This window comes from Schistocerca nitens, chromosome 3, assembly GCF_023898315.1.
Source record: "Schistocerca nitens isolate TAMUIC-IGC-003100 chromosome 3, iqSchNite1.1, whole genome shotgun sequence".
NCBI lineage: Eukaryota > Metazoa > Arthropoda > Insecta > Orthoptera > Acrididae > Schistocerca > Schistocerca nitens.
The window spans coordinates 460,604,289-460,627,971 of NC_064616.1; the positions used below are offsets into that span (position 1 = coordinate 460,604,289).

Here is a 23,683-nt window from a genome sequence, read left to right on the forward strand (position 1 = left end):
GTATTAAGTTTTGTTAAGATTGATTCATTGTATCAGTTATGAACTGATTTCCTCCAATAAACTCTTTTATTATTTGGTTCCTGACATTAGCATTTCAACAGTTATACTTATATCAGTATGAAATAACAATGTTCAGTACTTCTACTGCAGTGTGTAGTAAATTATCAATAAAATAAGAAAAGACTGGTCCCAGAAAAGAATCTTTAGAAGCACCCCAAGTTACAATGCCACAGTCCAATGTTTCATTTCCTGTTTCGTGACATTGTAAAGAGACTTTGTGATTCCTTTTATACAAATAATTGAAAATAAAATGGTTTCAATAAAAAGCAGCTGTGCTGTCTACCCTGAACTATTTATGAAGTCAAACCATGGTTTTTCGTTAGTTCACTTTTTCAGCAAATTTTGAAAACGTTATTAACAATATTGGCATTTAGTTGCTACCATCAAATGTTTTCTTGTGGAAAGGCCTCACCACTGAATCTCTGGGAAACTGTTGTGCCTGCTGGGATGGTATGACACAAGTAAGAAGTGTTGCTCTTGCACAATGCATAAACCTTTATAGTCTACTTGATATCATGTCGTAACCATTACTGGCTGTATTTGATATTTCATCATTACGCAAGTCACTTAAATAGTTGACGTTCAAATTAATTAATTGGTGTTTTGCTTCTCATTGTGAACAGTTTTTTATGCTTCACTGCACTCCCCCCTTTTTCTCAATATGCTTCGGAAAGAAACATGAATTTCCACATCATTCTTCTCCTTATCATATAACTCTTTGTAGTTACTACCTTAATTTTTCCTGCTTAGACATCTGAGGTACCACCCTGTAGGGCATCACTTCTCTGTACATTCCAGCTTTTATATCCAAACATTTGACGTTTATGCATTCTGTGTTGATTAACTTGTCTTCATCTCTGCCATGATTATCACCTCATTGGTCTTGCACATAGTTGCAGATTGTATAATTGTGAATTAGCAGCACAGTCACAATTAGTATCCCACCGGAATTCAAAAGGGAATTCATGAATTTATAAAATAAAATTTCTTTCATATTCCCATGTATATTACCAGCTGGTCCAGCTTTTATGAATAATATGTATCTTAAATGTAATTTCTGTAGCTAGTGGGTTGTTGTTGATGAATTGATACTGCATTTTGTCACCAATGGGACTGGGCACCAGTATGAAATTGCTATGTGCACTGTGTGGTTTTATTATAATTACTTCCATGTTCTGTTTCTAAAACTTCTGTCCTTTGTGGTGCAGTATTTATTTAGTTGTATTAGATATAGGCATATAGTAATTTCATTTGTCTTGCAACGTGGTGAACAATTCTGTTGTCATTTTTAGGGTAGGTCTTGAATGGCTGTCAAAAGAATGTAATTCACCCAGAAAGGTCTCTTTTGATGAATGCTGTAGGTCAGCATTTCAGTTTAACACATCCCATCAAGCTTCCTCCTTAGGATCCAGGCCTTGGTTTATGGGTGGAAGTGTTGGTGTTTTGACAAAGATATGAGCAGCAGTTTTAAATTTTTTCATAGAATTATTAACTATTGCTTGATAGGCTTTCTAGTCATGGTGTGATGGTTGGATTAATGTCCTTGGGCAATTTTGAGACCATTGGAGATGGAGTTGTAGCTGGAATAAGAATTTAGAGGAAATGGTCTGTGGGCTTGTCTTAGATACAGTACTCAACTCATATGATTAAAGGAAACTGTAGAAACCTAAATCAGGATGGTTGGCTGGGGATTTGGGCATTACTTCTGAATAATAGTTTAATGTCTCAGTAGCCATGCCATTACACTCAGTTTTATGGCTTTTGAGACTAAAATAAGTATACTAAGACTAAACCTTGAAAAACTTGGTACCACCGTTTCTCATCTGCCACGTGTGATTGTGGGGACAGTGCATTCCACAATGTATGTGATTCAGCATTCCACATTACACTCTCCCAACTCTTCTAGAGTTCACTTGCAACTTGATTTGCGCCATTCTAATTGATAATGAGTTTCATTTCAGGATATACATATCATTTGTTGCAATGAACCCACTATAACAAATGCAAACTCCATGTAATCAGTGTTAAAAGTACACTAGTATCACATTCAGATGTCAGGGGTGTGCCTGCAGTTTGTAGCAACGCATCAGTATTTGATATGGCATTAATTATTATGGTCTGTCAATGGCCTTGGCTTTTCTAATTGGGGGCGTAATTTTGTAACACTCTGACATTTCTATTTCAGCACATTACTCAGTGTTGGATGTTCTGCCTAAATGTTTCCAGTGAAACCTAATAATAGAGTGAAAAAGTGTGTGGGCTGTCATTCACCTAAACTTAGATTTTATTGTGAATTGATCTTTAGGACTGTGGCTGACATGCATTATTCCAAACATATACATCATTATTGCTTGTGGTCACTGTATGCTTAGGAAATATATTGTAATTTTCGCATTCTTAACATATGTCACTAGTAATTTTTGAGAGCATATGTAAAACAGAGGCTCGAGCCTCAGTTTGCATTCTTCTCTGGTACACAATCTTAAGTGGCGACTAATATGAGTATCATATTAATGGATCTACAGCAACAAACCTCCTCTCCCCCCACCTTTTTTCCCACCATTACACATTTTGGAGGCTTAATTCACAAGGGAATATTCCCAGGAGTAAATAAAAGATCTTGATGAATTTTGGTGGATATTTGGAGGGTTCAGAATAATGCAATATGTATTCTTTTTTGCCCAGTTTCAATTTTAAGGAGTAAAATACACCCCTAAAGAGAATTTGAAATACTAGGTTTAGAGGGAATAACTTCAAAACCGTGATATATACAAAATGTGTTTCGTATGAAAGTTGAAATATACATGTAATTAATGTTCTTGAAATAACTTTTGTAATAATTTGAAATTTTTCAAAATAGCCCATCACAATTAATTATGAAAAATGAAAACTTTAGTTATAGTATTAATTGAAGCTGCTTTCATGGCTACATACATCCATGTGTAATGAAGTTGGTTTTTGGAGTAGTAGTAGAGGGGTTTTGGGTGGTTTTTGGAATACCATTTTTAGGAAATAAGCTGTAGGCCTACACAATGTGCTGTCAGAGTATTTTCAACATACCTAATTAAACTATCTGAATGTTAATGATGAGAAAAATTATTTATTTTACTATTTTTGTTTTGTGTTTTAACACTGTTACTGCTACAGACATGCTCTCTGCATTCCATGCTGAGAGTTGCTATACTGCTACCTTTGCTGAGAGATGGTGTTCAGATTGCTGTGAAATACATATCTTCTGGTTTTAGGAAAATTATTTGGTGAAAAAATTTGATTTTTGCTCATCACACAGTCTGATATCTTCACTCGATAAACTACTGAATTCCTTCTTCTCATTTGTCATAGTTAATGTGCTTCATCAAATTAAGTAAAGCATTGCACAAAATTGAGAGTTTACAGAGGTAAAAATACATTGCATAAACTTTGCATATGATTGATTTTAGCTCATATATTGCTGCATATGAAATGTAGCTAAGATATTTAAATTTTATTTAAAATTGAGAGCGGAACGATATCTCATTCTATTGTTGAGTTACGGGTTTTACCATCCCTGCGCATCGGGAATCATATTGTCATAGCAAATGTCATATTTCATAAACAGTTAAAGATACTGAAATGAGATTTTTTTGTGAATAACAGCAAGCAAAGAGGAATGTATGTTTTATGATAAATAGTTGCTAATTTTTTATTCACCAAGATATAGAAGTTACTCTTTCACAACAAGTGAGTTGGTTGCTGGAATGGGACACACAAACATGTCAATAGCACTTAAGGAAAACCCATTGGTTGCATTTAAACATGTCTTCGGTGCCTGGGGAACAGCAGAGTGTGAAGTGTTAACTCATCTACAGAAGCCAAAGTGTTATATTGCTATTTTACATTCATGTTTTTAGTTCACTGTTTCATATATGTATATTTTGTTAACTGGAAATAATAAGTAACTCATTATGATAATGATAATGACAATCTGTAAAGGAATACTTGAAACATAACTTTTTTTTACACCATGCACATAAAATGGACAAAACATCTTCACATAATACACATGACAGACAACACAATATAAAACAAAATTTAGCAGGATTCTCAAATTATGGTGGGTGATGCTCTAAATATCCTGGTTTGTTCCAGGCATATTTCAGTACATTGGAAGGCAAATAACATTTATTACATACTGGTGCCTGCAGCTTGATTATGTTGTTTTTCAAGTGAAGATTGACATCACAATGTTTCAGAAGAACTAGATTTAAAAGTCTGTTCAGAAAGTTCTTCCAATATCAAATGCCGTATAATGCCAATGGATGTACCTGTGCCATTGAGCCATTTGAAATCACTGGATGGACAAATGCCTTGTCCTTGGTTGCAATGCTCAAGATGGTTCTTTTACATTAAGCACCCCAGGAACCGAACAATAATACAGATTTTTCTCCCACACTGGAAAAAAAACTTCTTTCAGATGTCTTTTGTCCTGATCATATGTTAGTTTACCAGATTTTGATCCTGTCACAAGCATATAAAACAAAAATAAGTAAAATAAGTAATTAGAATAATAATGAACATTTAAATTTGAAAATACTCAGACAGTACATTGTGTAGGCCTGCAACTTATTTTCCAAAACTGGTGTTTCAGAAACTAACTTTTATCACATATGGATGTATGTGGTGTGAAAGTTTCATTATGTTGTAAGAAAGATTTAATTTTCAAAATTAATTGTGGTGGGGTATTATGCCAAATTGCCTTTCAGGGTAAAATCGAAGTTGGGCAAAAATGGGGGAAAAAATGTATTGTATTAATGTGACCCCTCTGCATACAGACCAAGTTTCATAAAGATACTTTATTTACAGTTGGAAATGTTCCCTTGTCAGTTGTGTTGCAGTTACTTTTTTTTTTACTTCACATTCAGGTTTTTGCTGTCTTTAGTCTTAAATCTGATGTTTGCTTTTCAAATTACAAGCACATTCTGTGCCTAATGACCTCATATTGTCCCCCCAGAAATGGGACTTTGCTGAGACCTCTTCCTCATACTAAGCAACATTACTTTGTAATGCCAAGTGTGTTGTGGAATGTGTAGGTGTGACCAAGCTGCACAGTATACTCATAATTAAAACAAAGGGACTGTGCCATGGAAGGATATTGTGGATATAGAATTATGTTAACAGGAGGAGGAATGTTGGAGAAATTGCAGACCTCAGGAACATTGTGAAGAGGGTTAATGGTGTGCTGCCGAAGACTCCAGCTTGTCCCTTCACTTTTAACATACTTGAGCTCCCAGAGTATATACGAGGGCAGTTCAATAAGTAATGCAACACATTTTTTTTCTGAAACAGGGGTTGTTTTATTCAGCATTGAAATACACCAGGTTATTCCCCAATCTTTTAGCTACACAACACTATTTTTCAACGTAATCTCCATTCAATGCTTCGGCCTTACGCCACCTTGAAATGAGGGCCTGTATGCCTGCACGGTACCATTCCACTGGTCGATGTCGGAGCCAACGTCGTACTGCATCAATAACTTCTTCTTCATCCGCGTAGTGCGTCCCACGGATTGCGTCCTTCATTGGGCCAAACATATGGAAATCCGACAGTGCGAGATCGGGGCTGTAGGGTGCATGAGGAAGAACAGTCCACTGAAGTTTTGTGAGCTCCTCTCGGGTGCGAAGACTTGTGTGAGGTCTTGCGTTGTCATGAAGAAGGAGAAGTTCGTTCTGATTTTTGTGCCTACGAACACGCTGAAGTCGTTTCTTCAATTTCTGAAGAGTAGCACAATACACTTCAGAGTTGATCGTTTGACCATGGGGAAGGACATTGAACAGAATAACCCCTTCAGCGTCCCAGAAGACTGTAACCATGACTTTACTGGCTGAGGGTATGGCTTTAAACTTTTTCTTGGTAGGGGAGTGGGTGTGGCGCCACTCCATTGATTGCCGTTTTGTTTCAGGTTCGAAGTGATGAACCCATGTTTCATCGCCTGTAACAATCTTTGACAAGAAATTGTCACCCTCAGCCACATGACGAGCAAGCAATTCCGCACAGATGGTTCTCCTTTGCTCTTTATGGTGTTCGGTTAGACAACGAGGGACCCAGCGGGAACAAACCTTTGAATATCCCAACTGGTGAACAATTGTGACAGCAGTACCAACAGAGATGTCAAGTTGAGCACTGAGTTGTTTGATGGTGGTCCGTCGATCATCTCGAACGAGTGTGTTCGCACGCTCCGCCATTGCAGGAGTCACAGCTGTGCATGGCCGGCCCGCACGCGTGAGATCAGACAGTCTTGCTTGACCTTGCGGCGATGATGACACACGCTTTGCCCAACGACTCACTGTGCTTTTGTCCACTGCCAGATCACCGTAGACATTCTGCAAGCGCCTATGAATATCTGAGATGCCCTGGTTTTCTGCCAAAAGAAACTCGATCACTGCCCGTTGTTTGCAACGCACATCCGTTACAGACGCCATTTTAACAGCTCTGTACAGCGCTGCCACCTGCCGGAAGTCAATGTAACTATACGAGACGAAGCGGGAATGTTTGAAAATATTCCACAAGAAATTTCCGGTTTTTTCAACCAAAATTGGCCGAGAAAAAAAATGTGTTGCATTACTTATTGAACTGCCCTTGTAGAAGCAGGTTTCGGATGTCTAAACACCCAATCCATTAATGTGCTTTAAGTGCCAGGAATTTGGACACCTCGTTCTGGCATGGAAGGCTCAGGTGAAGTGAAGTGTGGAAGTCGCGGTAAAGTAGTCCATGACAAAGGAGCCCATATATATTCATGCCATCCCGACTTAACCCTTGACATACCAACTATCTCCCAATTGTTCAGGCCATAGTAAGCAAGGAGGTCAGATGTGTATCGAGCTGTTGAGCTGTTTAGCCATGTGCTTGAACCTGCGCATAATGCATGCATTGTACAACATTTGTATTTTGGCACAAAATGAGGAATTGTGAAATAATAAACAATGTTTAAGCACAACGAATAATTATAAGATGTCCAGTGGCGTGCAGTCCGTATGTTAAGGATTGTTGGCTTATCTATGGTCGATAAAGGTCCTTTGTCTTTCATAAAGTAGTTATGGCACTGTTGTAATAATGCTTCTACTGTTTTAATTTTATGGTCAGTGTAATTCTGTTTCTTTTTCTTGTTTTTGTTGTAAAGAATGCATGAATATAAAGTGCCATATCAAATGTTTAAAAACAATTTTTTGGTACCCTTTCAATTATTTCCTCAGGGAAACCCACTAATATTTGATCTTGGTAGTCAATACCAATCATTCCCCTGTTGTAATCAATAAATTTTGGTCTGGAAGTAGAATTTCATTGACTTCCATTTTCTTCAGCCATTTTTACCATTTGTGCTTTGTAGAAATAATGTGGGTGTCCTGTTTATCCTTCCATTTCAATGCTATTATGCATTGCAACTTCTCATTATATACTCCCCCCCCCCCCCACATTTAAAAAAATGCCTTAACAAAATTTCCCAGCATGTTTTTTCTATTAAAATGTACTGTCCCTACATCATTTGTTCCATTTTCAACTCAAGTTACAAACAGTTTCGGCAAAGAATATCAGTTGCCCATATACAAAGTGTTTTCTTTATTTAGTATTAACTTGGTCACAATAGTTTTGGATGCATTCTAATCAAAATCTGTGTTGTTATTTCCTGAATATATTTTAAAATTGTAGCAATAGCCTGATGCTGACTCACACAGTTTATAAAATTTTATCCTATGCCATCCTCTTCAAGGTATTAAATTGTTTATAAGACATGCATCCCTTGAATTTCATTAATGATTTGTTGCAATACTATCTTAAATTACATATACTTCTTTTATTTTTTTATTAAAATAGTTCATCACAGTTGTGACTGTATGTATTGGTGTTTCTGTGATGGCTCTTTTAGATTGGTACATCTGCATTTTTTTTACTTGATCCATTATTATGCTCAGTGCAAAGTATATTTTTATTTAATTACAATGGGCAGAGATCCATGTTTCATTAGTTATTAGTTTTCTTTCGTGTATTTTGATAGATCATTGTTTTGCATACTGATTCATTTCCATGACAATATTGTCCCAAGACACATTGTCAAACATTGTATAAAAAATGTCTATATCTCTCTTGTTCTTCTACCTAACTGCTCCAAAATTGGTACTCTTATGCCAGGAGTCTGCATATATTCCCAGATTTTTTGCGTGTAATTTCCTTCTTTCCAAATCCATGGCTTCAGTGATTGATACTGTCTTCATCATATATGTCATCTTCAGATATTAATCTTCTTGGGCATTTTGTACAGGAAACACAGTATTGCTAGCATCACTATCATTATCAGCAGGATCTGCTAAATTGGTGTATGCAGTAATCACACACTTATCACTACTAGCGTCAATATTAGATATTCTTTTTATTGATACAATAGGTATATGGGTTGTTTCGTTCTTTTAGATAATTATAACCAACACGAGTGGACACAACAAAGGAGTTATCACAACTGAAGTAAGAGACTACAAGAACTGTTGAGCCATGAATTTGACTCTTGTCATTGTTCGTCCTGCATGATGTACCTCAAGCTAGGTTTGTGTTGTTTACATGTGGTCCACATAAAGTACTGCGAGACAGACTTGGGCTTATTGTTTATGGACCAACTTCCTTACCTCGAGTCTACTTTGGGGCTGTAGGCCAAGGGCTTAAATGTGGTGAAAATCATGCTGTCTGGAGTCAACACTGCCCTGGGTATTAGGAGGAAATAAAAATTCCAGTGATAAAGGGTAGCAAGTAGGTATTTTGTGCAAAAGCTTAGATGATGATCAAAGCAGAGCTTATACATGCACTTGCTACTTAGTTTGCATAAATAGTGAAGGAAGAAACAACCAATAAACATAACTGGAGTGACATAAATGCAGGCAACAGTTACTAACTTATTTACATGTTCATGTAAATGCAAATGTAGTTTCCAAAGCACTAGATAACTAAACAAAGAGATATCAGTGATGGACAGTCTTCCACCTCCTCTGAAAAGAAAGGCAGACAAAATAAAACTCCCAGTATACCCCAATCTATGAGGTAATCACAAATATGAATATTTGGAGTCCAGAAACTACAATAAAAGAGAGAAGGCACAAAACCTTAAAGCTTTTGTGAACTAGTCATGCTTGATGAATCAGATAAGGACATACAGTCTGAAGGTACAGAGGTTGAAGTTTGCCTGAAAGAACTCATGAGACCCTCTCCACCTCCACTTACTATCAAAAATTCCTCAGCCTTGCAAAGAGGGAAGAGGAAACACCAAGAAAAACCTCCTTGCTAACATGTTTTTCGTATGTGAATGGAACATCAGTATTTTCAGGACAACGGTGGAGGAGCTGACCCCTTGTTTGGGGAACACCTCATTCCCTGTGTCTAGAAGACTCACAATTTAAACATACTGATGATTCTGTATTTGTGGCTCTACCGTCCACAGAAAAGATGGGATTGCTGGTGACTGAACATAGGATGGAGTGGCAGTGTTTATCCAGAGCACACACCACTTTTCACTCTACACACTACAGCTATAATTCATCAGGCCACTGATGTGGTCCATCCTAAATTCAGCAGGAAAAGGCAGCTATACATAGTTTGATACATTGCCCTGTGGCCAAGAACCTGCTAACTTTTCAGATGACGAACTGAACTCTTATTTATAAATTGCTGGTGAACCTGGCAGTGCTTCAAGATTGCTAAATATGTATTGGAATTTTGGAGTTGGATATACACTCCTGGAAATTGAAATAAGAACACCGTGAATTCATTGTCCCAGGAAGGGGAAACTTTATTGACACATTCCTGGGGTCAGATACATCACATGATCACACTGACAGAACCACAGGCACATAGACACAGGCAACAGAGCATGCACAATGTCGGCACTAGTACAGTGTATATCCACCTTTCGCAGCAATGCAGGCTGCTATTCTCCCATGGAGACGATCGTAGAGATGCTGGATGTAGTCCTGTGGAACGGCTTGCCATGCCATTTCCACCTGGCGCCTCAGTTGGACCAGCGTTCGTGCTGGACGTGCAGACCGCGTGAGACGACACTTCTTCCAGTCCCAAACATGCTCAATGGGGGACAGATCCGGAGATCTTGCTGGCCAGGGTAGTTGACTTACACCTTCTAGAGCACATTGGGTGGCACGGGATACATGCGGACGTGCATTGTCCTGTTGGAACAGCAAGTTCCCTTGCCGGTCTAGGAATGGTAGAACGATGGGTTCGATGACGGTTTGGATGTACCGTGCACTATTCAGTGTCCCCTCGACGATCACCAGTGGTGTACGGCTAGTGTAGGAGATCGCTCCCCACACCATGATGCCGGGTGTTGGCCCTGTGTGCCTCGGTCGTATGCAGTCCTGATTGTGGCGCTCACCTGCACGGCGCCAAACAAGCATACGACCATCATTGGCACCAAGGCAGAAGCGACTCTCATCGCTGAAGACGACACGTCTCCATTCATCCCTCCATTCACGCCTGTCGCGACACCACTGGAGGCGGGCTGCACGATGTTGGGGCGTGAGCGGAAGACGGCCTAACGGTGTGCGGGACCGTAGTCCAGCTCCATGGAGACGGTTGCGAATGGTCCTCGCCGATACCCCAGGAGCAACAGTGTCCCTAATTTGCTGGGAAGTGGCGGTGCGGTCCCCTACGGCACTGCGTAGGATCCTACGGTCTTGGCGTGCATCCGTGCGTCGCTGCGGTCCGGTCCCAGGTCGACGGGCACGTGCACCTTCCGCCGACCACTGGCGACATCATCAATGTACTGTGGAGACCTCACGCCCCACGTGTTGAGCAATTCGGCGGTACGTCCACCCGGCCTCCCGCATGCCCACTATACGCCCTCGCTCAAAGTCCGTCAACTGCACATACGGGTCACGTCCACACTGTCGCGGCATGCTACCAGTGTTAAAGACTGCGATGGAGCTCCGTATGCCACGGCAAACTGGCTGACACTGACGGCGGCGGTGCACAAATGCTGCGCAGCTAGCGCCATTCGACGGCCAACACCGCGGTTCCTGGTGTGTCCGCTGTGCCGTGCGTGTGATCATTGCTTGTACAGCCCTCTCGCAGTGTCCGGAGCAAGTATGGTGGGTCTGACACACCAGTGTCAATGTGTTCTTTTTTCCATTTCCGGGAGTGTATATTCTAATCTCCTTTCACTCTCCCTCCTGTCCATCTCCTCCCCCCCCCCTCCCCTTTGTGTCTTGTCCTTCCCCTTCTATGTCCATTTCTTCTCCACCATCTCTGTCCATCCCCTCTTCCCACCTCTCTCAGGTTATGAGGCTTGTTTGTAATCATTTCAAACAAAATTTATTAAAAGAAGTGGGTATATTGCTTGGGATCATTGGTATAAATGGTATGAGGGAGATCTCTCAGCATGCTGGATCTGTGGTGATAGTTGCTTCTGTGGCACTATTTCACATAGTTTTAATCTGCAAATGGGTGGAATTACAAAGTTTTTGATGATTCAGATTCTGCAGTGGTATACTAATCATACACCGATAAGCCATAAGTGTGTGTGTGTGTTTTTACTGACGAAGGCTGTGACTGAAAGCTACAAGTGAGTGTCTTTTAATCTTGCTTGTCTGCAACTTGACGTGTGTTCTTTATGGTAAGTAGCAATCTGTCTTTCCCTATATTGTCGATATTCTTTAAAAAAAAGTGTCCACAGTATCAGTGGGTGATCAAAACACAAAATGATTAGTTTCTTCTCCATTTTAAGCCCTGTTAATAAATTAAATAGCTGATTTTTCAGTGTTTGTCTTCAGTTAATGTACCAAGTCATGTCTTCATTTAAAATTTTCCTTTTCTGATAAAAATACATGGTTCTTGACCCTTTGAAATAGTCCTACAGTAAGAGTCTGTCCTTTCATACAACAGTAATACAAGTTGGATTTTTGTGTGTCTGCACCCGTGCTCAGCAATACAAAATACTGTGCAGTTCAAAGATAGGAGCTCAATTTCAAATTGCTGTATTTTACATTATTTTGGTTGTGAAGACTGAAATGTCCCAGGTACTTTTTCCATTGATTTCTTTCTCTTTGACATGCAATGTGTGTGCCATTTGATGTATTAGAATCTACCTTGTGAGTAATTATTGCAAAACTCTTTAAACTGCTGGAGATACTCATTAGACAGGACGACTTGTTATCCGGGTTTACCTTAGAAAAGACTTACTTCTCCTATCAGTGACAAAGTGTTTGATCATTGTTGCCCGAGATCCAACCTCTATACTTTCGTGACTCAGCAGTACCAATCATCTCCTCCCAGTCATGTATAGGTGTAGTCCATGTCTAGTGAAATCCCACATATTGATGGTCATGCACAAAGTCAGCTGCCATCAGTGTCATTTCTAACCCAACATTAATCTGCCTCACAGTTCCATTAAGGCATGTTGAAATAATGTATGTTGATGTCACTCCTATACAGCATGGGAACAAACAGACAGAAATCTCTCCTACCTTCCAAGGAGAAGAGATAATGGAGGAAGTATAGCTATGAGGGCAGTTGTTAGATATGCTTGGATTACTTCGTTGGTAGAGTACTCGGTCATGTAAGGCAAATGTTCCAGTTTCAAGTTTCGGTCCATCTCACAATTTTAATCTGCCAGGAAGTTTGAAATTGGCACATACTGTGCTACAGAATGAAAATTCATTCTGGAAATAGTTTACTGGACTGTGGGCAAGCCATTTCTCAGCAATATCCTTTCTTCCATTAGTTCTAATCTGTCAGGTAGTTTCAAACCAGCACACATCCCACTGCAGAGTGAAAATTAATTAGCCGGCAGCTGTGGACGAGCGGTTCAAGGCGCTTCAGTCTGGAACCGCGCTGCTGCTATAGTCACAGGTTCGAATCCTGCCTTGGGCATGGATGTGTGTGATGTCCTTAGGTTAGTTAGGTAGTTCTAAGTCTAGGGGACTGATGACCTCAGATGTTAAGTCCCATAGGCCATTTGAACCATTTTTTTTGAAAATTAATTCTGGAATTGTTTGCTAGCATGAGGGCGCTTGAATAGTTGAGACAAGATCATAGCAAGAAATTCCTCATCTGCTCTTGATTCTTGAAGTACCCCTCTTGGTTTTGGAGAGAAATACCCAGCAGACGACAGGGTTCTGGATATCCAGGATGCTGTCCTACTCTTTGCAAATGCAGAAGGGTAGATAATTTGTTGCTAGGCACCAGCACACATGGAAATCCAGAATGAGAATGAACACACTGATGCAGCCACCAAGAAGTTTTGTTCTCTCTGATCTTCAATTTGCTCAGTCCTCCTTTGAGATGTCACCACATATGGGGCGAGGAGGGCTGTATGTTGGTAGGAGACTCAGTGGCTGGAAGTGAAGGGTAGTAAGTTATGGTCTGAAATCTATGGGGCAAGTGTGACTTACCTCCCTCTGGCCAAGAAAAGCTGAAGTAGTAGCCCTTACGTGATTAAGAGTGAGACATTGTTCCTTGACACATTGTTTCCTGCTACAATGAGAGAACCCATGAGTACGAGTATGCGAAATGTGTGGAACCCTCCTGTTAATACACCATATTTTAATGTGTGTGTGTGTGTGTGTGTGTGTGGTGTGTGTGTGTGTGTGTGTGTGTGTGTGTGTGTGTTATTTTCTGACCCGAGAGCTAATCTGTGTCTTCCACAGGACCTTCCCCCCCACCCTTATTTTAAATGACAGTGTGACTAGTGTAGTACAAGTTTTAATATTTTATTTGTTGTCTGTATGCTTTCCCAAAATATTGGAAGGGAAATAAAATCACATGACAAGAGTGGCCAGGTCACCCATTGCTTTTAATTGATCACCCAGTCACAATAATCTAGTCCTTTTCTAAATATATTTGTCCAGGATGTTCTACAGAGGCTTTTATCAAAAGTTTTTCTGTTATGTTTTTGTATGTATTTCATGTCATTGTGTTTGGTCAGCACCAGTAGACCAGTATTGTATTGTAAATCCTGCTTGATGTATTTGTGTTTTGTTTCTGTGTAGCTTTAGAGGTTTTTTAGCATCTTAGTACCTAAAAATCATAATCACCATTTTTATGTCCTTGCACGGCGGCAAGGATACAGCAAGTACACAGCATTCCCCAGTAACATGCGTGCAAGAGTTTATTGCACAGTAGTTAACAATATGTAACATCTAGTATGAAAATACCAGACGGCCTGGACCGAGTGTAGTGCTGTGTTGGGGGCACAGCTGGCACAGAGTGATGTGTGGCAGGCACTCAATGATTGACACTGTGGTGAGAGGGATACAGTGATGCCTGGTGAGACTGGCAGCATTAGTAGCCTTATGAGGGCAATGTTCCGATGGCAGTTGACAGACGTCGGGTGAATGATGCTGCGGCGGCAGAGGCGCAACTGGCACCCAGTGAGACTGGCAACATTTGTAGCCCAGTCGCCAGTGGCGGCAGGCATCTCCAGGCATCAGTGGTCTCAGAAAAGGAGCACTTAATTGGCAGCAATCAATTGGAATGCGGCGAGGCCAACACCCGCCAAGGGCATCTGTGGCAGCTGGGAGGAGATGCTCGACCAATGGGATCACCTGAATGCAAGGATGCCTATGGAATGAGAGAGCATGGAGCTGGTGAGCCAACGACAGTATCAGGAGGCATTGGGGACAGATGGGAGCGACTGCTCAAACAACACCAGCCCCCCCCCCCCCTCCCGAGTACCTGGGGACCTGGCAATATGGACGGGTTAGTGAGATGAGCGATGAGGCTCTGATCGGTTTGCCGCAAGCAGCCAGTGTACTGGACAATCGTCTCCCTACCAGTGGCCTCATCGTGGCAGGCGGATTTATGAGCATGTGATCAAATATCCCCTTCAATATTGACATATTACATATCTGACTAAATATTTGCATGTATGTGATGACTAGGATATTAGTAATTTACTTGAGATATTATCATTGTCTATTGAATTCTTCACATTACTTGATTGGGGGGCGCATAAATAAAGCTGAATACCTCCTCCTGTGCCACACTAATGCTAAGTGAAGGATAGTGTGACTCATATATCTCTTTAGTGTTGTATATATGAATGTTATTGTTGTTTTTGAGCTGAGGTTGATGGTTTACTGACAACTTAATAAGGGAGAAAATGTACTGTGAGGCTGTTGTCCGTATGCCCAGTTTTTAAAAAGAAAGAGCTATCTACAAGTGGATCTACGGTGGACTCGACATTTTATCTTCACTACATACTTCTCTGCAGCAACAAACACTTCATTACTCATTGCATAATACATTAGTGAATTAACATTGGAAATATAAGTGAACTTCATATATCATTTCACTCTCCAAACTACGATGGTATCTGTAACGTGACTTTCAGTTCAGCTTCTCATCAATATAAACAAATAAGAAATTTGAATATGGAGCACAGAGTCGTGTGTGTTATAATTATTATTATTATTATTATTATTTAAATACAGTAACAAATTCTTAACAGAAAATGTTTTTAATTTTCAAGAATAATTTTGTTGACATTTTCAAGAAAAATTTTGCTGACATTTTCAAGTGTGGAAGTTTTTCCATTAGGCTTGATTCTAATACTTACATGCCTTGTTGTGCGCACTCCCTTGTTTGTTGATGTCACACCTAACAGCCTTTTATTTAGACATGATGAAAACTAGTTACCAGCAAAAGGTCTGATATCAAAATCTTTTAGGTTCCTTAGGAGAATACTGTAAAGTAAGAAATCAGATGCTTTTGCAAGTCACAAAAAATACCAGTTGGCAATATTTTGTCATTTAAATTCAGTATACTCGTAATTTGTGAATTGAAAAATGTGATGTTTTATGAAGAGTCACTTCTGAAATCCTTATTTTGGGATAGATGTGTTATTGTTCTTGTGTTCATAATCCTTTTCCCAATAACTTCTGAAGGAGATAAGTAATAATATTAGATGGTAATAAATAATATCTATCTTACTACTTTTCTTGTAAGTGGCATATTTCAGGCTGTTGTAAAATATCCCCTGCAGTATTGATACACTATGCGATCAAAAGTATCCAGACACCACCAAAACATATGTTTTTTTTTATATTAGGTGGATTGTGCTGTCACCTACTGCTACGTACACCATATTTGCAACCTCAGTAGTCATTACACATTGTAAGAGAGCAGAAGGCGTGCTCCACAGAACTCACGGACTTCGAACGTGGTCAGGTGATTGGGTGTCACTTGTTTCATACCTCTGTACATGAGGTTTCCACACTCCTAAAAATCCCTAGGTTCACTGTTTCCGATGTGATAGTGAAGTAGAAACTTGAAGGGACACGTACAGCACAAAAGTGTACAGGCCTACCTCATGTGTTGACTGACAGAGACTGCCAACAGTTGAAGAGGGTCGTAATGTGTAATAGGCAGACATCTATCTAGACCATCACACAGGAATTCCAAACTGCATCAGGATCCACTGCAAGTACTATGACAGGCAGGCAGGAGGTGAGAAAGCTTGGATTTCATGGTCAAGCGGCTGCTCATAAGCCACACATTATGCCAGTAAATGCCAAACGACACCTCGCTTGGTGTAAGGAGCATAAACATTGGAGGATTGAACAGTGGAAAAACATTGTGTGGAGTGACGAATCACGGTACACAATGTGGTGATCCGATGGTAGGGTGTGGGTATGGCGAATGCCCGGTGAAAATCACGTTCCAGCATGTGTAGTGCCAACAGTGAAATTCGGAGGCGGTGGTGTTATGGTGTGGTTGTGTTTTTCATGGAAGGACTTGCACCCCTTGTTATTTTGCATGGCACTATCACAGCACAGGCCTAAATTGATGTTTTAAGCACCTTCTTGCTTCCCACTGTTAAAGAGCAATTTGGGTGTTTGCACTTGCATCTTTCAACACGATCAAGCACCTGCTCATAATGCACAGCCTGTGGCGGGGGGGGGGGGGGGGGGGGGGGGGTTACACGACAGTAACATCCCTGTAACGGACTGGCCTGTACGGAGTCCTGACTTGAATCCTATAGAACACCTTTGGGATGTTTTTGAATGCCGACTTCGTGCAAGGCCTCACCGACCGACATCGATACCTCTCCTCAATGCAGCACTCCATGAAGAATGGGATACCATTCCCCAAGAAACCTTCCAGTACCTAATTGAACATATGCCTGTGAGAGTGGAAGCTGTCATCAAGGCTAAGTATGTGGTGGGCCAACACCACATTGAATTCCAGCATTACTGATGGAGGGCACCACGAACTTGTAAGTCATTTTCAGCCAGGTGTCCAGATACTTTTGATCACATAGTGTATGCTGCATATCTGACTAAATATATTGCCTATAAGTGATGGACAGGATATTAGTAATTTACTTGAGATATTATCATTTTTGCGTCTGAGGCAGTTCATAATGTACTGAATAATCTCCTTGGAAGTCCATGAAGTAATTCTGATTCGCATATATGTACATTGTGTTTCTTCTTGCTTATATTCTATTGCTTTATCCGTTTAACTGTTCATGCTAATCTGCTGAGCTACTTCCAGGAAATAATTATTAAACGTATTGACTAATTTACTGCTATCGTTTGTTGTTAGGATTTTTTCCTTCACTATTTGTTGTAACCATTTCACACATTTTTCTTTCCATTTCTCTTGCACATAATATTTAGACTCGTCTTACAATCGAAGGAATTTTTTACATCGTATTAGTACAATACTTTGTTGTTTTCTTTGAAAGAACCTGTTAAGGATTCATGAAATCCATCTATAAATACATTAAATTAGGAATCTACATCTGTCACATTATACACATCCCCTCCACTCAGCTTCCTATGAGGCTGAGGCTGCCTTGAAAGTTACTATTGTGTGTTCATTAATTATGACAACTATGTGGGGAACTATACCATTTCCTTATTATCAAATAAGTTTGTAGATGTGGATAGGTACGATATTAACAGACCTTTTAAAAAAATTGCTAGACGACTTGAAGATGATCAGCATTGAGTATTAATCTTTTAACACCACTGATAGCTGCACAGTATGACCACATTTAGTCCAGAATCAACAATATGAGTGAGCTCTACTGTAGGCTACATGGTAATAATGTGTCAGTGAGCAGATGCATGATGTAAGAATACACAGTGGAATAATATATTATGTATTTCCCATAATTATTTTAGAGCTTTCCTTCAGTCTGGCTGTGATAATAGCAGTGGATGTTACAAATATGTATTTCTGTTGATTGTTTTTATTTATTTATTTGTAAATTATGTTTCTTCAATCCCCTTCTTGCCAGCTTCAGCTACAGTAATTCAGTTTTAAAGTAAAAAGGCAGTCTCACTTGCAGGTATTTATTACTTTCTGTATGAAATATAGAACTAATTTTATCTAACAAAAGCCGATGACATTTCTACGTGTGTGTTCTGAAAAGGAAAGTTCAGCTGCAAACAAAAAATGTTTTTCATATTATGTGATGGGTGGCTGAGTAACTACTTTTCCTGAGTTACCATTGACACTCAGTTTATTTTGTTACATTTCCTATTGACTGTGTAGAAATTGAGGAAAAATTAACAGAAGTATACCTAGAATTAATCATTCAATAAAAGTTTGGTTATTTATTACTTTGCTAAAAATGTATTTTTAGAAAATGAAGAAGAAAAGGAATAAAGATAGTAAGAGTATGGCTGTGTTACGTAACTTTGCATTGATAATACTGAATAGAATAAAAATTTGTGTGGTATTATTTCAAAGCAGGGCACAGTGCACAATCCTACGTTTTATATTTGCACATGATGCTAGCTAGTATCTTTATGTTCCTTCTGTTTCATATACACATTGCAGGATTAGGCATTGAACTGAGAAAGTGGTGCTGTGTTAACCAAAGAGGTGCTGCATGGTAGAAGGTTTATTGGATAGTTTTTGCAATATTTCTCTTAAGACTAAGGTGGAATTTAGCCATTGAATCATTTGCCCTGTTTCAAGTTTGTATATTCTATGTGTGTTTAAGATGGACATCTCCAAGCATGAAGAAATAGTTTCTTATACACTTAATGGTTTTCTGATAGATTTTGAACTTAGGAACATATCCAGGACATCCACTGCCCCCATTGACTCATTGTAGGCAAGCACACTTCAGTTTGTGGACCTTCTTGCCATTTTGTGGTCAGTTGTTTTTTTTTTTACCCACTCACTTTGTTATGCCAAAAGTTGACAGGATTCAAACTTCCCTCTCATCAAACATTTGACTGCTAGTAAAATTGTCAGGCGATCAGAACTGAACTACTCCTTTTTTCAGATATTCTTCCATATTTTGTCTACTGGGCCTGTTTTTGTGTACAATAGCGTGAGCACTTGTAATTATTTCATGCCACCACATAAATAATGCTGGACTTGAGTACTAATTGTCTACATAAATTGTATGCCCTTTTTCGGAGAGATATTTGTAGAAGTATTGACCACTATATCTTCTATTTTCTTCCGGCGATATTCTTGATGCCACTAGACTCTCCCATATGTACAGTGAAATGGACGAGGGCTGGCTGAAAAGTAATGCCTCCACCTTCGTAAACTCTTCAGCAGTTGGCAACATTGGTATGCGGCAGGTATTGACTTGTTCCATAGCCTCTTCTCTACAGCTCCAGTTGGCAGGAAACCGTAGTGTTGAATGGTTGTGTTGTTACAGTGCAAAGTATGGAACCCTGTGCAGAAGGTTGGTCAGTGCGATTTAAGGAACGTGCAGTGTTGAAAGTATACCAAATCATCTCTCTTAAGTTCCTTTTCAAATAAGATTGCATCCTGTCATCAAACAATTCATATGTAATGCCTATGTAAGTGAATTCTCTTTTACGATATGTTTTTTGTACTTCTTTCATTAGATTTTGTAATGAATATTTTGAGAGTTTTGCAATTTTAAGCGACTGTAACATATGGTTTTCAGTCACAAAGAAGTTTACAAGAGAAAATGTGATAAGTGTCCTAGAAATGTCAGAATGTGTGTGTGTGTGTGTGTGTGTGTGTGTGTGTGTGTGTGTGTGTGTGTGGTTCTCAGGTGTTATCCAACTTCTCTGTAAATATGGTGTCCCTTTTTAAAGACTTTACATTACATATACGAGGGCATGCTGAAAAGTTATGCCTCCGAATTTTTTATGTAAAAAGTTGGACAACTTGTTAAATAAAACAAATATTAACATTCTACATCTTTATTCTTCATGTCTACATACTAATTCCTTAAATTTTGGAAACAGAGTAAAATCGGATGGGACCAACTTGGTACTGTATTGAGGTTGATCAGTGACAGTGAGCCCAATTCGTCAGATTGTTGCAGATCTAGCAGCACTCGTATGTGTTCTGGAATTGTCATGCTAAAGGAGAGAGTGCTCCATGTTTGAATGAACTCTTTGAATTTGAAATTTGATTACAGCACACTGTTTCTCAAACATAGACATAGTTAAGTAAAAATTTGCGGGTATTACTTTTCTGCACAGCCTCGTACATTTGTGCTAAGTGGAAGTAAGTTGAATGAACTAACACAGCATTAATTCTGTACTTTGTGTTACTGCCAGTCACGGCTTCAGGCATGCTTTTGTCATAAGCAACTGGAAGCTCTTGGAAGTATTTAAATTGTGGAGTAGGTTGATTGTTCAAAGTTACGTAAAAAGTATAGATTTTAATGTGTGTGTGTTTTTTGAACTCACAGCTAAAATTTCGATTGTGTATTGTAGAAATTTTGTTTCAGGAGTTCATCAAATGGTTTTAACTACAAGATAATTGCTTTTCAACTGAATTGAGGAAATGTAAATTGTTGTCAATGTGGCTGGAGCACTGGCAATTACTGTTTCTCGAGGTAGATCTGTTCAAGAAAAAGTTACTCAAGTTAATTTTGTAATGGAAGTAACTGAGTGAATAATGTCGGTAAGTAATTTGATTAAATGTTTATTAGAAATTTGTTTTATTTTTAGTTGACAATCCATTCTGTGATTAGTTACTAGTAATCTTTTGACAGTGCACAATGGCTAACTGCAGTTTCTTAATAAATGGTAACATGAACATTGCTTAATTCGAATGTGTGACAAGATATTATTTGGGTACATGCCTGAAGAAGAATGTAATCTGATGACTGCCATTACCTGCATTGATGAAGCTCTTGCACCTGTCGTCTGCAGTGAGTATCAGTATTCACGATTCATCATGAGACATTAGTTTAATCAATGATAATTGTTAAAGTTATTAGATGTATTTGACAACTGGAAGTTTTTAAGGAGAAAGTTTTTTATTTTATAACCTCTGTAGTTGCATGGGTACAATCATGTGGACTTCGAGGTTTCATTTCATAAAATTAGAAAATGATTTTTACCAACTCAAGACCTTTAGTACACATTCATGTAGGTTGTGTAGATTCAATTTTAGCCACTAGATCACACTGTGAAATGGGTTCAAATGGTTCAAATGGCTCTGAGCACTATGGGACTCAACTGCTGAGGTCATTAGTCCCCTAGAACTTAGAACTAGTTAAACCTAACTAACCTAAGGACATCACAAACATCCATGCCCGAGGCAGGATTCGAACCTGCGACCGTAGCGGTCTTGCGGTTCCAGACTGCAGCGCCTTTAACCGCACGGCCACTTCGGCCGGCTGTGAAATGGGAAAGGATATTTATTAATGTTATGAAATGGAACCTTGAAGTCCACGTACATGTATCCATGGACTGAATAGGACAGATTATATGATTTTTTTAATGCCAGTCAAGAGTTTTGATTTGCTAAGAACATTAATGCAAAGGAGAATACTATTCCACTGAGATATTACAGAGCAGAGTCCATAAAATTTAACTGGAGATGAGGCACAGAGAGAATTCCTTTGCAGTCCAGCACATAGATGTAATTGATAATGAATATTTTGTTAATGCTAGTTTTTGTAGCTGCTGTGTGTTGTACAAATGACAAAATCATAAATACACTACAGAAAAATTGCAATGTATTTTGAGATAGTGCAGTCATAGTGTAACCCTGTGTTTGTGACAAGTACATATTGAGAAGTGACATTCATCAAGTGTCAAATTTCTTTGTGGAATAGTTTTCTGTATACAGCTTTCCAGAGTATTGGTTTTCTGTGTATTTTGTTCAAATAGTTATACTGGAATACCATATTACTACTACTACTCAGCTCTACAGCCCTTGAAGGGCCTTGACCTGCATCACAATATCCTGCCATTGTATCTGATCCATGGCTTTCCGTCTCCATCCTCTGACACCCAACTTTTTTGTGTCTTCTTCAACTGCATCCACCCATCTCTTTCTGGGGTGTCCCCTCTGCCGTCTGCCTCCAGCCTTGCCATCAAAAATCCTCTTACATGCTCTGTCTTCTTCCATTCTGACCATGTGCCCTGCCCACCGCAGTCTTATTATTTTAATGGTAGTGACAATATCAGGCTCTTCAAAAAGGTGTAGTAGTTATGCATGTGTGCAAATGTGCCAACCTTCTTGATCATATATTGGGCCATAAATTTTACGTAGCACCTTTCTCTCCCAAATGCTAAGGATCATTTCCTCATTTACAGTCATGGTCCACGTTTCAGCACCATACATAACAACTGGTTTTATAATTGTTTTGTAAATGAGGATTTTGGATTTTCTTGATAGAAGCAAACTCCTAAGCATGGGTAATGTGGCAAAGTAGCATACGTTACCTGCTGCTGTTCTGGCTTTCACCTCACTGCCAATGTCATTTGTCTCAGTGATAGTCGACCCACGGTACTTGAAGTCTCTCGCCCTTTCACACTCCCTGTAGGCTATTCTGAGATTTGGTAGGGTTTGTTGGTTGGTCATTGCCATATACTTGGTCTTTTCGACATTGACTGTCAGGCCAAGTTCCCTTGCACCTTTCTCCAGTTGTTGATAGGCTTCACCTAGCACAGCAGTGTTTCGTGTGAGTAAGCCACATTGTCGGCATAGGCTAGGTACTGCAGTGAACAATTTAAGAAGGTTCCTCCTTTATTTAACTGTATCTGACTTCTGACTTTTTCGAGGCAAAGGTTGAATAGCAATGAGGAGATATTGTCACCCTGTCTAAGTCCCTTCTTCACTTCCACTTCTCTGGAGATTTCGCCCTGTATTTTTACTTTACAGTTGGTTTCACTGAGGGTCATCTTAGAAAGTTTAATGAGCTGCTTAGGTATTCCAGCCTCTTCCATTACATTCCGTAATGCCACTCTTGAGATGCTATCATAGGCTTGTTTAAAGTCGAAATAAAGCTGGTGTATGTTAATTTGATGTTCATAACATTTTTCAAGTAGTATACGCAGTGTGAATATCTGGTCAGTTGTTGACCTATTTCTTCTAAAGCCACTCTGATAGTCTCCCACTCTCTCTTCCACATATGGAGTAAGCCTTTGGTTAGAATCTTGTAGAAAGCTTTATATGTAGTATTTAGTAGGGAGATTCCTCGATAGTTCTGTCAGTTTAATGTATCTCCATTTTTATGTATGGGGCACATTATAGCTGTTTTCCAATCCCTTGACATGCTCTCTTCTTGCCAGATATTCAATATTATTTTATGAATTGTTTTCCACAGCGTTTCCCACCCTATTTGAGAAGTTAGACCTGGATCTGATCTTCTCCAGGTGACTTATTGTTTTTTTAAGGTCTT

The 23,683-nt window shown here is 39.4% G+C and overlaps 1 protein-coding gene across 3 annotated transcripts in view; it reads left to right on the top strand.

Annotated features, from left to right (window-relative positions):
* Positions 1-23,683, top strand: part of LOC126248384 (uncharacterized protein DDB_G0271670-like) — a 201,912-nt gene that overhangs the window by 19,298 nt on the left and 158,931 nt on the right. For 2 of the 3 annotated variants that reach the window (XR_007545470.1, XM_049949324.1), the window contains exons 2-3: positions 20,774-20,949; positions 21,041-21,199. The gene's annotated coding sequence lies outside the window, so the exon portion shown is untranslated. Of the gene's footprint in view, positions 1-20,773; positions 20,950-21,026; positions 21,200-23,683 lie in introns of all 3 variants that reach the window. The other variant, XM_049949325.1, reaches the window with a different exon arrangement.